This window comes from Hibiscus syriacus, unplaced genomic scaffold (assembly GCF_006381635.1).
Source record: "Hibiscus syriacus cultivar Baekdansim isolate YM2019G1 unplaced genomic scaffold, ASM638163v2 tig00111745_pilon, whole genome shotgun sequence".
NCBI lineage: Eukaryota > Viridiplantae > Streptophyta > Magnoliopsida > Malvales > Malvaceae > Hibiscus > Hibiscus syriacus.
Genome location: NW_024063168.1, coordinates 83,090 through 99,245, shown reverse-complemented (window position 1 = coordinate 99,245; position 16,156 = coordinate 83,090). Strand labels below are relative to the sequence as shown.

Genomic DNA, 16,156 nt, shown 5'->3' with positions numbered 1-16,156 from the left:
AATTTCGAGTTTAAACGCCATGAATATCAAGAGCGTAACTGTTTAATGCCAAATGGTTGCAATCTCCTCTAATTAAATATCGTATACAAACAAATAAACAAACAAAAATTAAACATCCAGAAAACAAACAATAAAAGATCTCGTAGAATTACAATCCAAGAAAAAAAAATGAATGAAATCGTAAAATTCACAGGTCAAGTAAAAGACCAACGGAAGACGCTTATACCACAGAAAGAATCAAGAAAAAAATATATTATATTATAAATATTAAAATATAATTGAAAATGAATAAAATCAGACAATAATTTATTGAAAATTAAAGATATTAGACGACGATCAACTGACAAGAAACATGATAGGAAAATGACCGAAGAAAGTCATCACCGCTACTCTTGAGAAGAAATGGCGATACCCGCCAAATGCAAAAGAATAGTAACATATAAATACATTTTAAAAGAGGATTAAACCTAATTTTTAATCATTCAATTTACGTTTAAAAGGAATTTGGAAAATACATGTTAGTTTGAATTTATTAAGTGATTTTAGGAGTTAGAAAAATATTATTTTTTAGTTTTTTTTAAATTTAAGCTGTTATATATATGTAAAATGTGTATATATTATCAATGATAAAAAATTATAAACACATATTATCTTATAATCATCTAAAACTATTTAAAAAAATGTTATATATTTTTTTCCTTTTACAATTTTAAATTAATTTCTTTTTGAAAAATTATAAAAGAAATAAACTAAAAAGTTTTAAAAATTTGAATTACATAATTTAATAACTTATTGAGCGACTCAGTGGTAAAAGAGAGTGTTGTTTTCCTTAGAGGTCTCAAGTTCTAGTAGCTATGTTTGCAGGGTATATGTATGCAATCAATAGCTAAAATAATTCTGAACAAATATTATTTTATAATCATGCTAAAATATTATGAAATGCTTAAGGTATATAATGTTTAATATTATCAATATTAGTAAATTTAAAATCATTAGTAGTAAAGAAGTCCCTAGTGCACTATCTTGGGGCACTACGCCCGGTTAGCAAAGAAGTCCCTAGTGCACTATCTTGGGGTTGGCCATAACTTAACATGCAAACGTTCCCCTGTTCTACAGTGATTCAAGTGTCCGTCTTATTTTTCGAACGTCACACAAGACAAGTCTTATGTTTTCCTACGTTATAGGGTTACTAAGTGAAATTTAACTTGTCAATATCGTTCTCACTTGATGTCTTATTGAAGAATTAAAGAGTGGTTTGGGTCCCTCAAAGATGTTTCTAAATTTCCAAATTCCCTTAATAAAGAAAACTGAAGTAGTATCGATACTGACTCATCAGTATCGATACCAGCTCAGGAGTATCGATACCCCTATCTGAGTATCGATACCCTTATCTGAGTATCGATACCAACAACTTAAAATTAACCTTAAGAGTAAGGGTAATATCAATACCTCTATAGGGAGTATTGATACACAACACTTGGTATCAATACTCCCATGAGTATCGGTACCAAAATGGTAGCTGGAAAATGTCTCAATTCACTCAAGAAATAACTTCTCTTTACCCCTTGCTTTGAAACCTTCTCCAACCTCTTTCACTAACATAACATAGAAATGGTGTTACTCGCTTGTTTATTAGACATTTATGAATCTAAAAACACTTTTTAACTTCTATCTTACCCCCAAGGCAAGTTAAAATCCCTTAGGACCTTAGACCCCCACTAAACTCATTTTTAGTTCAAAGCCTTAAACTTAACATATGGTGCTTGGAATGAAGCTCTTGGAGAGGTGAATAACATTTTTTACCTTAGTTAAACCTAAGTATTGGAATCCTTAATGCTTCAATCTTTGTTTCACTTGAAAGAGAGGAAAATGAAGAGAGAAAATGGAAAGAAGAGAAAGAGTGTTTGGTGAGGTAAAGTAGATAGTAGTTGACTTGCTAACATAGAAAATAAGAGGGTTTTAGCTCTTGATTTGAAAAAGTGGGAAATTTACACTTTAAGTCCTTTTTTTTTGTTTCTTAATAAACTTATCCCAAGATCTAACACTTGGCCTCAACCAAGCCCACTTCCTTTGGGCTCTATTTAAGGGTCTCGGGTCAACCCGAACTATTGTCCCGGAATTTGGAGTATTACAAATATCTCTGATTAAAATAATAAATAATAAATGATTTTTTTATAGATCTAGATGGATATAAGATAGTTTTTGTCAAAAACATTTAACTATTTGATAGTGAACGTTCATATTTTTATATGCACGATGCTCAAATTCGGGATCTTAAAAGAAAACAAGAATATCTTAACTATTGAGATCGTTTGATTCGTGTGAAAAAATAAAATAATTATTTAAATGTGACAAATATTGTTATATATATATATATATATTTATAAATAAAGAAACACATGTACCTTAATATGTTTCCGACAGGAAGTCTAACGTATAGGAGCTCTGTTTTGAAAATCGGATCGGACCAGCCGGTTCAACTGGGAACCGTTGCTTAGTTCGGTTCAATCTAAACCGGTTAAACCGCTATTAGTGAACCGGTCGGAACCACTGAACTGTTCGAACCGGGCCGGCTGAAAACCGGAAAAACCGGGATTTTGTTTTTTAAAAAAAATTAAACCAAACAACGTCGTTTGTTAAACGAGCCAAGTCGAACTCGAGTATTGCTGAGCTCGACTCGAACTTGAAAACTTTAAAAGTAAGCTCAACTCAACTCAACTCAAACTCACAAGCTAAAAATTATCAAGTTCAACTCAAACTCGAAATATAATATTGAAACTTGAACTCAAAAAGGCTTGGACTCAAAAAAAATTTAGAAGCTCGATTGAAGCCTAAAATTCGAGCTTGATTGAAGTGAAAGAATAGTTCACTCAATGCTCACCAAAAGGCTCCATGATTTTGAATGTCAAATTACCTCTATTACTTATAAAAGTTAGTTGTGATGCGCTTCTATGTTTCTTAGCAATGTGAGATTGTTTTGTTCTCATATTTTTACTCTTTAGACTTTTGGGATGCTCTTCTATGTTTCTTAACCATGTAAGATTGTTTTAAAAAAAATTAAACCAAACAATATCATTGTGTTATGATTTTTTAACCCCAAATTTATTTTTTAATTATAGTTATATAATTATATTTATTATTTAATATGTTTTACCTTAAATATTATGTTGTAGTTAATTTGAATCATTTCGTTTCACTTGATTTTATGGTTTTTAACTTATATATGTTATGACTTGCTTTGAATATGACTTGTGATATAAAAAATTATTTTTTATTAAATATTTTTGGTTTTTTTATTTAATTTTTTAAATAATTAAGACGTCGTCCGATTCTTCCGACCGATCGAATCGGTTCAACCGGTTGAACCAGTGAACCAGTAACATGACCAGTTCGCTAACCGGTCCGGTTCTGAAAACATTAATTTTAAATTTAATTTTTTTATAATGTCTCATCATTTGATTCATTGATTATGTATAGAATTATACAATACCAATATATTAAACTATAATTTTTTTTTAAAAAAAATGGATAAATCAAATTGGTTTCCAGTTAAAATGGTTAACTCAAATTAATTAAAATTTGAAAATTTTGTAAGATTTTAAGATTTGATTATTTCAACTCTGGATATTTTGAGTTCAATTATTTGAATTTTCCATTTGGATTTTTGAGTGAAATTATTTTAAGATTGATCACTTCGGTTAATTGTTCAAATCATTTTGATGTCTTCTTTTATATTATTATTTTAAATTTAAATTATTATTTTAAAGGCTTAATGCCTAAATAAGTACACAAACTATGTTTTTTGTGTCAAATAAGTGCATACATTTTTTTAGGTCAATCTGGGTGACTAACGTTACAAACGTTAGCACTTTAAATGTTTGAGCCGTCAACAGTGTTAATTTTTTACATTAAGTGATGTATCACAACCTGATAATTTTAAAATTTTATATAAAATTAAAAAAATATAATAAAATTATATATATTTTTAAAAAGAAAATACATAAATTTTGAAAAAAACCCTAAACTTTGAAAACTTTCATTTCAACCCCTAAACCCAAGTCGACCACCGTCCTTTGCCATCGAAGAAACTCCACCCGACCTCCCCTCCCCCTGACGGTCAAAACCCCTATGAAATCGTGACCGATCAACGACCGATCGACGACAAATCGATGTTTTAAATCCCACGAACTCTAGGATGAAAATCTACGCGATTCCGATGGTGAATCATCAACAACTACGACGACATATAACTAGGATGATAGCAAGGACTACGTCGGCGGTGGTGGTCGTGGTCGAAGAGGGCGGTAACGGCGGATTAAAGTTAGGATTTGAGATTTTGGGACTGTTTTATAATATAAGAAAAGTTAAGTTTTTTTTTATAAATATAATAATATTTTTTTAAAAATAAAATTTAAAATTATCAAGTTCTGACACATGTCACTTAACGGGAAAAACTAACGTCGTTGACGGACCAAGAACCTAAAATGCTAACATTTGTAACATTAGGCACTGGATGAGCCAAAAAAATATAGGCACTCATTTGGTACAAAAAGTTTACTTTTTGGACACTTATTTAGGCATTAAACTTTTTTTTTAATTTAAATTGAATAAATCCATAGTATTAACATTTTACAATTAGATGGGAGTAGAATAAAGTTTGTTGCTACATTAAAAAATAGACCAACCAAACATAAGGGTCCACCCACCAAACGGCGAAGCTAGAAGCACCAGAGGCGACCCCTGACCTGACAGCTGAAAACTGCTGGTAGTGATCCTAATAGTATTACTCAAAATATCTTTCATGACACTTTTTTCCTTTTTTTGGAAAAAAAAAGTTGATAGGAATTCGTAGACTGAATTAATAAAGTTTAGTGATGGGGAGTGGGGTTTACATTGCTGGCGACAAACTACAACTAGATTCTGCATATAATTTGATGGAATATTGGAACTGAAAGTGGTCCTCCATGCTTCAATGGCTCCCCACCTCAATCACCATCCCATTTTCCGATCAGGTGAACAAATAATTTTATATTTAGAAACATAAACTTTAAATTATATTAAAAATTTCAAAGATACGAAATTATATAAAAGTCTTCAATGGTTTGAAGGTAGTTAAAGTGATGAGTTAGGTGGCTGTCTACATTGTAAAGGAAAAGGAAACTGCCCTGCTTCAGTTGTGAACCTTCTAGTTTTGGGACATGAAAACAAACGAATGAGGACGAGGTTTAGAATGAGGTCAAGTAGAAGCAAAGCAAAATATTACTAAATGTTTCATATGATCCTTGGGGGGAAGTGAAATGTGGAAACCCCCCCCCCTTTTCTTTCATGCAGGGAGTGTATGGCATTAGCATTTGTTTGAAAATAAATGGGGTTTTTGTGGTTTGGAAGTTTGCCAACAAGTAGGAAGGATGCCCGCGTGGATATCATGTGGGTGCTTTGTCGACAATACATAACTTGATCGGACCTGGATAAGATTGGGTTGTTAGGCTATTAATAATGTGTATTTGTTTTAAATACTCTCAATCATGTGACAATGTAAACTCAATCATCATGGTACCAACGACGTTCCTTTAACTATTGAGAAAAACTAGTTTATGCTTAGGCTCGTAAAAACATTGATGATGAATTTGGCATTATTAGTTTAAAAACCTCAAAATATTCATATTTAGATAAATAATCCTCAAACGACATTAATTGAAAAAAATACATTTTAAATTGCATACGTATGATTACCTCACATCCTACAAAACGTAGGTCAATAGCTTGCTTTCTATAAGAAGCAAGACTCCTCCAATGTAGAAACATTTTTCACATAATACAATTTAATATTAGGTTAAGCGACCTCACGTTATACCAAATGCGAGGTACACGAGATACTGAATCATTTCAGTGATTTATCGCATGTAGTATTTAAGACACATCGCGTTCTGTAGGACGCGAGGTAAATAGATTTCCAGCCCACACAACAAGTGTTCGTACGCATGTTGGAGGGATATTTTGGGTAATTAATCTAAACATTTTCGTAATTTATAAGATTAGAGGTGTAATATTAAAATTTATCTTTTAGTTGATGTCAATATCAACACATACGAGATATTGTAAGCATATTAAAAATTGCGTTGAAAAAAGTTCTAAAGTTTGTTTTGTGCAATAAGAAAAAGCTAAAATGGTTTGAAAGACATATTCGAGAGGTTTTTTCAGGTAGTTAATATGAAAATTTTCATAATTTATAAGATTAAGGCGTATTATTGTAACTTGTCTTTCAAATGAGAGTAATATCGACACATACAAGATATTGTAAGTGGGTAAAAATCTCTAATTCTGCAAGCGTACTTAAATAGTGTCGAGACGTTTCTCTGCCCGGCGACGGAGAGTGCAAATAGTACACCTCAAGGGGTGTAACTAGTCTCGAAAAAGTAAGTGTTTATCTTCCTTGAATCAAATGAAACACCAAGTTGTAGAGTTGCCACCAATCTTTTAATTTGGTGAGATTGGTCACCAAAATGTCATATTATTCTAATAATATTCCTAAGAATAATATTAAAATAATACAACTCGGGTCTGCTGACCAGAAAAATAAGTTCAGGGGTTGGTTACGTATGGGAAAGGATTAGCACCCTCACAACGCCCAAAATTAGTACCAGTGTTTATTAATTAATGCCTTTGCAATAAATAATGAATTTGTATTAATTTACAAATAATAAATAAATAATTACTAAATGATATTTAATATAAAGTTATCTTTATATATAAAATATATTAATATTATAATTAATATTATAATAATAATTAATAATTAAAACATAAAATAATAGTATTAATTAACCTAATTCGAAATAATATTAAAACTATGTATTAATTATATAATTTACCCTAAATCATAATTCGAGACTAAAATAGAATTTATTAATATTTATGGGACTAAATATATAATTTAACCTATATATATACTAAAATATAAATATATAAAATGAGAAAGCCAAATTAAAATACGTAAAACCTGATTTTGGTGATCAAAAGTGAAGAATACAAAGCTTGAAGGACCACGTGTGTAGTTTACCCATGCTAAAATTACAAAGATACCCTCCCAAAACGACGTCGTACGAGGGAGGGTTTATATAGCCCAAAACTGACCCTAAAGGGCCAAAATCTCTTATTTCTTCTCTTTGGCTTCTCTCTAAAATCCCTCATCGGTGGGAGACCAGTCACCGGCCGACAGCCGGTCGTCGTCGTTTTCTGCCGCCATCGACCACCACCCACGGTGGCCGGAATTTTACAAACTGGCTCAAAATGTAGATCATAACACCCTTAACCCAAATCTACCCTCCTTTTTTTCTCTAAACATCTTCCAAATCAGTCGAGATCTAAAATTTTACCTTCGGTTTCTTCGACTTTCCGATGACGTTCAGACTTTGATGATGGTAAGTTTCCCTTACTCTCTTCTTTCCTCGCTTTCGCTACTGTTGGTGTTGTGTGTTTGGATGCTTTCTCTCTCTCTGTCTCTCTTTCTTTTCTTCGTTCTTGCTCTCTTACTGTTGTTGTTCTTTGCAGGATCGGGTTTTTATAACCCTCAAAAGTCGGCCGAAATGATTATCCCTACTGGTGAGTCACCGGACCTACGGTGGTGACTCACCATAGAGTGATGCGTTGTGCGGCTGAGACACTCCTTATGGAGTCTTCTACTGAGTTTTGGTGAGGTGGCAGCGTCGTGGCAGCATGCGATTGGAGCACCTGGAGGCGGTGGCCGGAATAGGCCCTAGGGTGGTAATGATACCCTAGGGTTCTTGCTGGTGCCTTGTGGACCCTTGGATCTGCCTCTGATCGAGTGGTTGTGGAAGAGCGGCGGTGCTGGAGATGAGATGAAACCCTAACTGCTGATGGGTCTTTTCGCGGGCCTGCTGGATCTGGGCCTGAACTGGTTGCTTGGCCTGGATCAAATCTATTGGGTTTGAGTCTGGATCGGTCTCTAGTCTGATTGTAATCGAGCCTGAATTTGCTTTATAACTGAGCCTTTGGGCTTTGTAAATAATAATAACAATTTATAGATTATTAATATTATATAATAATAATTATATTATAAAATGTCACTCGGACAAAACTACTGTCGACAAATAGTAATCGCGTCACTGCTAATACAATCATATAGATCTCTTTTGTGGTAGGAAATGGATAAAAATAAACACCTGCAACTATTAACCTGGAATGGCTAACCTTGCGTGTCTTTTTGTTGATCAAAATCAGCAAATTATCCCATGCTTGATCAAAGATCATTTTACCATTTGGTGTTTGGGTATATCTTTTTTTCTTCTTTCTTTTTATAGATGTAAACAATACTTTTTTTCTCCAACTTTTAATTTCCTCTTTCCTGGCCTTTACTCGTTCTGGACTCCACTAAATAAGCTCCTCTTGGGTTGGGCAGTTTAATACAGCCGCTGAGCTTCAAGCTTTTCATTTCCCTTGCTTTAAAGAAGCTTTGTCCAGGACATGTTATTTGGGGTCGTATACGTATACAGGAAGCCTTAGGCTGGGCAACTATCTTAAGACTTACATTTTCCCTTCTTTATGTGGTGAACTTTCTTTCGTCAACATTTTCCTCAAGTAGGCTGTAGAAAGCTATGGAACGACTGCTTACATGAAGAAAAAGCTAACATGGTTTGATAGACATGTATCAATACATACGAAACAACACAATAAAGTTTTTTAAAATATTATTTAATTTTTCATTTCAAGTAGTACAATGAAAAAAAGCACAATTAATTGATACGAGTGTTTGATCGATTAGGACATTTATTCTTCATGTGTCAGAGATTCCTACAGATAGAGAATAGCCTTGGTTGTCTAGTTCTTTCTTGATGTTCGACTAAATCCTTGGCACATTAAATTTTTGTGGATCGTGGATGACCCTTTTTTCGTGTCATAGTGCAAAAACTGGCCATATTGTAGGATCGTCATCAATTTCGTTCGGATCCCTTTCATTTTCAATGAGAGAAAACTCATATTGATTAACATTGAATAAGGTTTCAATATGTTAATAACATTCTTTATTTATTACAATAATGTTTATTGTTATTTTATTATATACTTTAAAATAAAAATATAATGATTACTTAATTCATAAAATATAATGATTATAATATTTTATTATATATTTTTAAATATACTTTACAATAAAAATATAATGATTATTTAATTTTATAAATGACTTCGCGTTACGTAAACCTCGAGATTTGTTCAAAAGATACGATACTTCAAATTCTCAGGAACACCTAACGCGGGGTCATTTATGCTAATATTAAATTATTTTCTCTGAAAAGTGTTTTCTCGTTGGACAAGTCTCGAGCCCTTTAGAACGTGAGTTCTTGACACATGTTTTGTAGAACGTGAGTTAACTCTACGTACGTAATTTAAGGGTATTTTTCTAATTAATGCCGTTTGAGGGCATTTATCTAAAAAAAATGAATTTTCGGGTGATTTTTTTTAATAAAATGCCGATTAATTTTGGGTATCTCAACCACTACTTAATTCAAAACTCATCTCTACCGAAATATAGCCCCTACTTTACCTAATGTCTTTGATTACATGGCTAAATGGTTTGGTCTGTTTAATCATGACAACGCTTCATTGAGTATATTATACTAAAAATAAATATAATAAAAAACATTAATTTTTAAGATTAATTATGTATTTAGTCATTTACTATTAATGTTGTTCTATTTTAGTCACAACTATTTTTAAAACGTTATATTTTGGTTATTCACCATTAAAAAATTAATAATAATGCTAACATGTTGTCATAAGATTATGTCGCGTCCATATATTTTGAGCGGATCAAGCTGGACGAACATATTAACGGAAATGAAGACGATGAACATTTTTTAGTTTATCATTCCCACTCAAGAGTGGAAGAGAGATTATGATATTTTCTTCCAATAGCAGATTTTCATGCTGTAGGCAACGGAGAAAATAGAGGAAGGGGCAGAGAGTTGTTCAATAAGACACCGAGTTCGTGAAGGTCACTAATTGTTAACAGTCAAGAGACCATGATGAGCAACTGAATAGAGGGGTTTTGTAATGAAAAAACAATGGAGAAAATAAAGTATACATGGAGGATATTGTAATAATTGTTTTTTTTTTCATCAGTAGCATCCACTAAGGCTAAAGGCAAACGGAAATTGCGCAGTTTTAAGGCAAGTTGGAGCAAGAGCAAAAGCTATGAACTTTGTAAACAAAGTAGATGAAACTGTTGAACTATATATTTTCAATAGTTTTTTTAGCAAATTGTGTTGGCAGCGTGGACTTCGTCTCTGTAGTACACGATCTAGATTAGTAAATTAATAGATCGGATATCAATAATTAATTAAAAAAAAGTTTTTTAGTAAACTACAAGTTTGAACTCCTTTATTTTAATTTTATCCAATTTTAATCATGAATTTTGAAAAGTTATATTTCACTCACGTTATGAATTTGTTATATTTCGTTCATTGAGTCGATAACTTTTGTTATGACGTGACATATTAAAAATAATTAATTTTTAATTTGATTTCTAAACTTTAAATAAAATATTAATTTGATTTTAGAATTCGATCGAAGTCTCCCATCGTCAGTAATCACTTACCACCATCACCAGTCATCGTTGACAGTTATGCCCAGCAATTAAACTAAAAATTTTGAAAGGTAAACTATACTAATGACCACATAACTATAAACGAATTCTATTTTAACCACCGATCTTTCAATTTATTAATCAAATCACTTAATTGTTTTCGGCCTATAAATAACAAGGCCTTTTGTCATTCTGAACCTATTGGGGGATTCTCTTTAGTATTTATTTATTTCTTGAGTTCTAGAAGAGTAGTATACCAATGTCCTTCTTAATGTTTTGGTATACGAATTCTTGGAGAGAGTGTGTTAACTTCAAAGGTGTTCGTTTATTATAGCGATTACATCCATCAAAACGAATGTCTCTAAAATAATGATTTATCACGATACAATATTTATTATTTATGTAAGGCTTAATTATAAAACAAATGCTCAAATTATACCGTTTTTTCAAATAGGTGTCTAAACTATTTTTTATTCATCCAGATGCTTAACATTTCAAATGTTACCACTTTGAGTATCTAGTACATAATGAATGTCAAATTTCACTGTTAAATGACACGTTTCACACACACATATACATATTTTAAAAAAATTAATTTAAAAAAGATTAAAATTTTAATATTATTCCCCTGTGCTATTTCCCTTTCTCTTTCCCCTTCCCCTTCCCCTTCCCCTTTTTCAAGGCTTCCAGCTTGATAAGGAAATATAGGAAGGAGAAGGGTGTGTCGATGTTACAACCAGGCAAATCCAAGGAGTGGTGTTGCCTGATGTGCCTGAAATACTCGATGGTCCCAATGAAGTAGGCTAAATTCCTCATCCATTAAATTTAGGTATGCATTTAGAGGTTTAGGATGACGACAGAGGCGATGATCGACTAGTGGATGGATGGTGACAGAAATGATGACCGGAGATAACTGAAGACAACTGAAAATAGGGATTGAAATTAGAGATTTTAGGGTTTTTTTAATTATAAAGAAATTATCTGTCAGCTCCCTCAACTAACCATAATATTCTCTCTTGGAAAAAATCCATCACTGAACTTGCTTGATACCGATTAAAAACGAATTTAATCTATATGCAATGTACACTTGCTTGGAAGGTTTATCACTGAACTTAACTGATACTGATTAGCTTCCCCATTGCGTTTTGAAATACCTTGCTGACCAAGCTTTCAAGTTCTTGAAGCAAGCTCCAGTTATGGGTGCTCAATCCAGGCTAATGCTTTCATTTGATTCCAAGATATGCCTTTCTTCACGCCATTCATGTCAACAATCAACTATGCAAGCAAAATAACTTGCAGGCACTCTTATCAGCTAAAATATGGGGAGAAACGGGCTAAAACCTCAAACGATGAAAAGCATATGTAGTTAATATTACAATGGATGAAGCTTGGAGGAAGAAGTTCAACCAATTTTGATGTGGAACATAGTTGTCCATGCATATTAATCGATTATTAGAGATTAAAAAAAAACTGGGATTCCAGACATGTATACATGTGATTAATGATTCTTCCATTCTAAAAACTAAAACAAAGAAAACTGGAACTTGAAAAAGGCTGCATCTTTCTGGTTCCCTTTCCAGAAAAAGGATGAAACAACCCTTTAATCTGTCAATAAACTCTTGCCAGTGGGAGCCGTCTTCTTCCCATAATACTTCTGTTGAAACCCAAAAGGTAAAATATGAGATACGTACTATACATATATATTGCAATGATATACAAGTTTTACCATAAGTGAGATCCAAGCTCTGACCTGCTTCCCAATGCTGAATGGAACATATTTATACTTGATCATATGCATTATCTGACGCTTCATGGTGAGAACAAATAGAGCAATCCAGTAGAAGAGTAATATGGGCCAAAAGACGGGAACATCAAATATAGAAAAGAAAGTCATCACGAAGCCTATGCAAAATGCTTTTGTTATCGAGTACCTGGAAATCATTTTGCCAAATATTTCAATGAAACAAACACCCCATGGATTTTATTCGTAGTAACAATCAATCAAAAGATGGAAAAAAGGGGGTTATTTAAATTAACAAAAATTTGAACTCTGGTAGTCGGCGGATGAAAGGCTTGAATTCATCGGAGCCTCTGGTTGGCAACGAGACTTCGTCCAAGTACTCGAGTTCGAGTTCAGGATCAATCTTGGGTGACAAAAAACCGATCAACAGATTAAGCATGTAAATCCCAATGGCGTAGGATACGATGTAAAAGCCCTGCAAGAGGTAGACGCGTAGGACGTAAATGGCTGCAACGGCAAGCGTTCCTAGCCATCTTTCGGTGATATGCGGCGTCGAGCGATCTAAACAGAACTGAAACGTTCGAGAGAACTCGCTCTTCCACTTCGCTATCGGCGCCAGCCGTGGCAGCTTTGTCCCCTTATCCTTCCATTTGAGACGACTATAATCAAATGTTAACACCTCTAGGAAGACGGAAACAAAAATCAAATGGGAACGTGGATTTAGAGAGTTCGTGAAACTGTAAAGAAAATGACTCCGAGGGTTGGCTTTGATTGAAGATGAAGTTAGGGTTAATCAAAGAGATGTTAATGATAAACAAGATTTTAATGCCGGTTTTAAGGAGAACAGTAAGAAACAAGAACATGGCAAAATTGCAGGTAGTTCACAGTTACACGGGTTGCTCGGTCCGTATCTTAAGCATCAAAACGCACCATCTTGATGACGTTTGTATGAAAAAATGAACCGGGATGGTGGACTTTGCCATAATGAGCCTTATTTTTACAGCCTACGGGCTAACCATGAACTTAACAATCTTAAGAATTTGAAATATCTAAATAATTCAAAGTGTTATATTGAATCACCCAGATGACTGCCAAATTTAAAGCATTTTCATTTTAAATCCAACGTTTACACTTTTCAAAGCATCCATATCGAATAATATCGGAGCATAAAAGCATTCATACAAAATCAGAGCTATGAATTACAACATAGTGTAAATCAAAATAATAATAAAATTTGATACTAGTAAGGTTTTATGAATACATATGTCCAATAAAATAAATTAAATATTATACTCTAAAATGAAGATATGAGGAATCCCTCGCCGACGATACTTCTCTAAAACGAACACAAATCTATCAACATGCACACAGAAACTTGGTTTAGCATAGCAACTTACACAAACATAATATACGAAGGGTATCATATCCGCAATAATACTCAAACTATTCACTTGGGGAGTATATGGAATTGACAAATTGCACATGTACTAGTTGTGAAACAGATCAAATATTGGGTGTTCAGAGCGTTCTCCCGACCAACACTCATGATCACTAAACAGATCGAATCGAAATATCAAGGTTCAATGAAATTCTCCAATCCCTGCTCATAGCCGCTAATCAAGCATTGCTCGAAGGTTGTGCACCTTCAAATTATCAACAAACTATTCATTACCCTTACGTTCACGAACTCGGCGTTCATTTTCTTTAACTCGCGGCCGATTGTTGTAAATCTACAAAAAGACCCTTCGACTGTCGCAGATTCTACCTTTTCAATTTTCGTCGTTCGTCGTTGGATGATGTTGCCTTCACAGTATGATGCTCAAACCATCATGGGCAACATGTTTACCGTTAAAATTTTCCGACAGCTATCGAGAATGCCGCAAACCGAGTTCTCATTTATCACCGACATCTCTCTCTCTCTCTTAATGTTGTTTATTTGCAGGTGGTCGTGGCATCAGTCGCTGGTTGTTAAAGGCGGCGAGAGCAGCTGCTGGTGGCTGAGGTAGAGTGCTCGACAGCCAGGCTATTTGAAATCCCCATGTTGTTGCTGCTGTGGGAGTCCACCGCGGCTCCCATGATTTAAATTTGAGAAAATAACCTCAGTGACCGAAAATGCCTTATAATATACGATTTTAACCAATTTTTTTGATTTGCCAAAATGACCAACAAATTCGCAACGTGAACTCCAATTTCACAACCCAGTTTCCAATTTCGCAACGCGAAAATGTAAATCGCAACTCGAATTTGTAAATCGCAACACATAAGTCAAATTCGCAACGCGATAGTCAAATTCACAACACAAAAGTCAAATTCGCAACGCGAAACACAATATTAATTTCGCAACACAAATGTAAATAGTATTATCGCAAATCATAACCTAAAACCCTAAATCACAACTCAATCACATCTCCATCTCTCACTCTCTACGACGACATCTGTCCCCATCTCCGACGAAATCCATCCCATCTCCGACGAAATCCGTCTATCTCCATCTCTCAGAGCAACCCTCACAACCATTCACGGTCAGAAATGGAAAATCAACCACCGATGGTTAGTTTTTTAATCTCTTATTTTTATTTTGAAATTTTTGTATTATTATTAGATTTTTCTTACATTGATGATAAATTTACTGGTAATTTCAATATATATAAAGATTAACCATTTCACTAAGATTGCTTAGTAAATTCATTCGGTTGCTGCCAATACTACTAAACTGTTTAGTCTTTAACCCTGTGAAGTTAGTATTTGTCTTTGTTTTGGTGAAGAAATGCAATTCATTCAAGTTTCAATTTGCAGAAGAATAGTTTTTGAAACTTAAATTCGCAACACGAAAATGAAAATCGCAACACCAAAATCGCAACGCGATTTTAGTTTCGCGTTGCGAATTTAAGTTTTAGAAACTACTCTTATTCTGCAAATTGAAACTTGAATGAATTGCATTACTTCAACAAAAAGACAAAACAAAGACAAATACTAACTTCACAGTGTTGCTAATTTAAGTTTCAAGAATAAACTACTACTCTTTATGTTGTCCTTGAACATACACTAAACTTATATGTTGTCCTTTTAAATGTTTATATAAGTGCTTACTTCTGGAATGTTATTTGATGCATTTTGTGAACTATGATGGAATAATGACAGCATGTGAATACCGTGCTAGTTTGAAACATATTTGGCTTTGTTTTCACTGTTTAATATCATGTCTGTTTATAGTGTATAATTTGTAGTTTTTGGTATATCTAACTTGGTATATTTATTGTTTTTGTAGAATTTTTTTTCGGCTGCATTGACCTTAAGGAATAAATTAAGCCTAGCCACTAAAATTGTGTAGACGCTTACACCTCTACAAAGAAAATTGTTTGAGGATACTTGCTTCGGGCCATGGTTGAAAGTACAACATACGGGTGGAGATGCTATGTTGACACATTTGTTTCTTCAGACCATGACTAACGATCTACCCTAGAGGATACAACGTGGTGATGAAGAGATATGGTTTCATTTTCCTCCGGCACCGACGTATACTTGTTTTGGGCGGGAGGAGTTTTGCTTAATCACTGGTCTACGCTTCGGACACGATGAAGTAACCTGGTACACTAGTCATATCTCCCGCCCATCATGGTTATCTCGGGTTTTTCCTGAGCTGGCAAAGTCGAAGCGGAGTTTACACGTCAACGACTTGAAGAGATTATTTGTTAAAGATGGTTTTACTTGGATGGATAACCTTGATGTTGTCCGAGTATGCCATTTATTACTTTTTCATACCGGCTTTTTAGGCAAAGAGGGAAGACAACCTATCTCTGAGGACCTAATAT

General features: G+C 33.7%; 1 pseudogene; it reads right to left on the bottom strand.

Moving 5' to 3' along the window:
* Positions 1-12,203: 12,203 nt before the first annotated feature.
* LOC120169035 lies at positions 12,204-12,994 on the bottom strand (annotated as a pseudogene).
* Between the last annotated feature and the right edge of the window lie 3,162 nt (positions 12,995-16,156).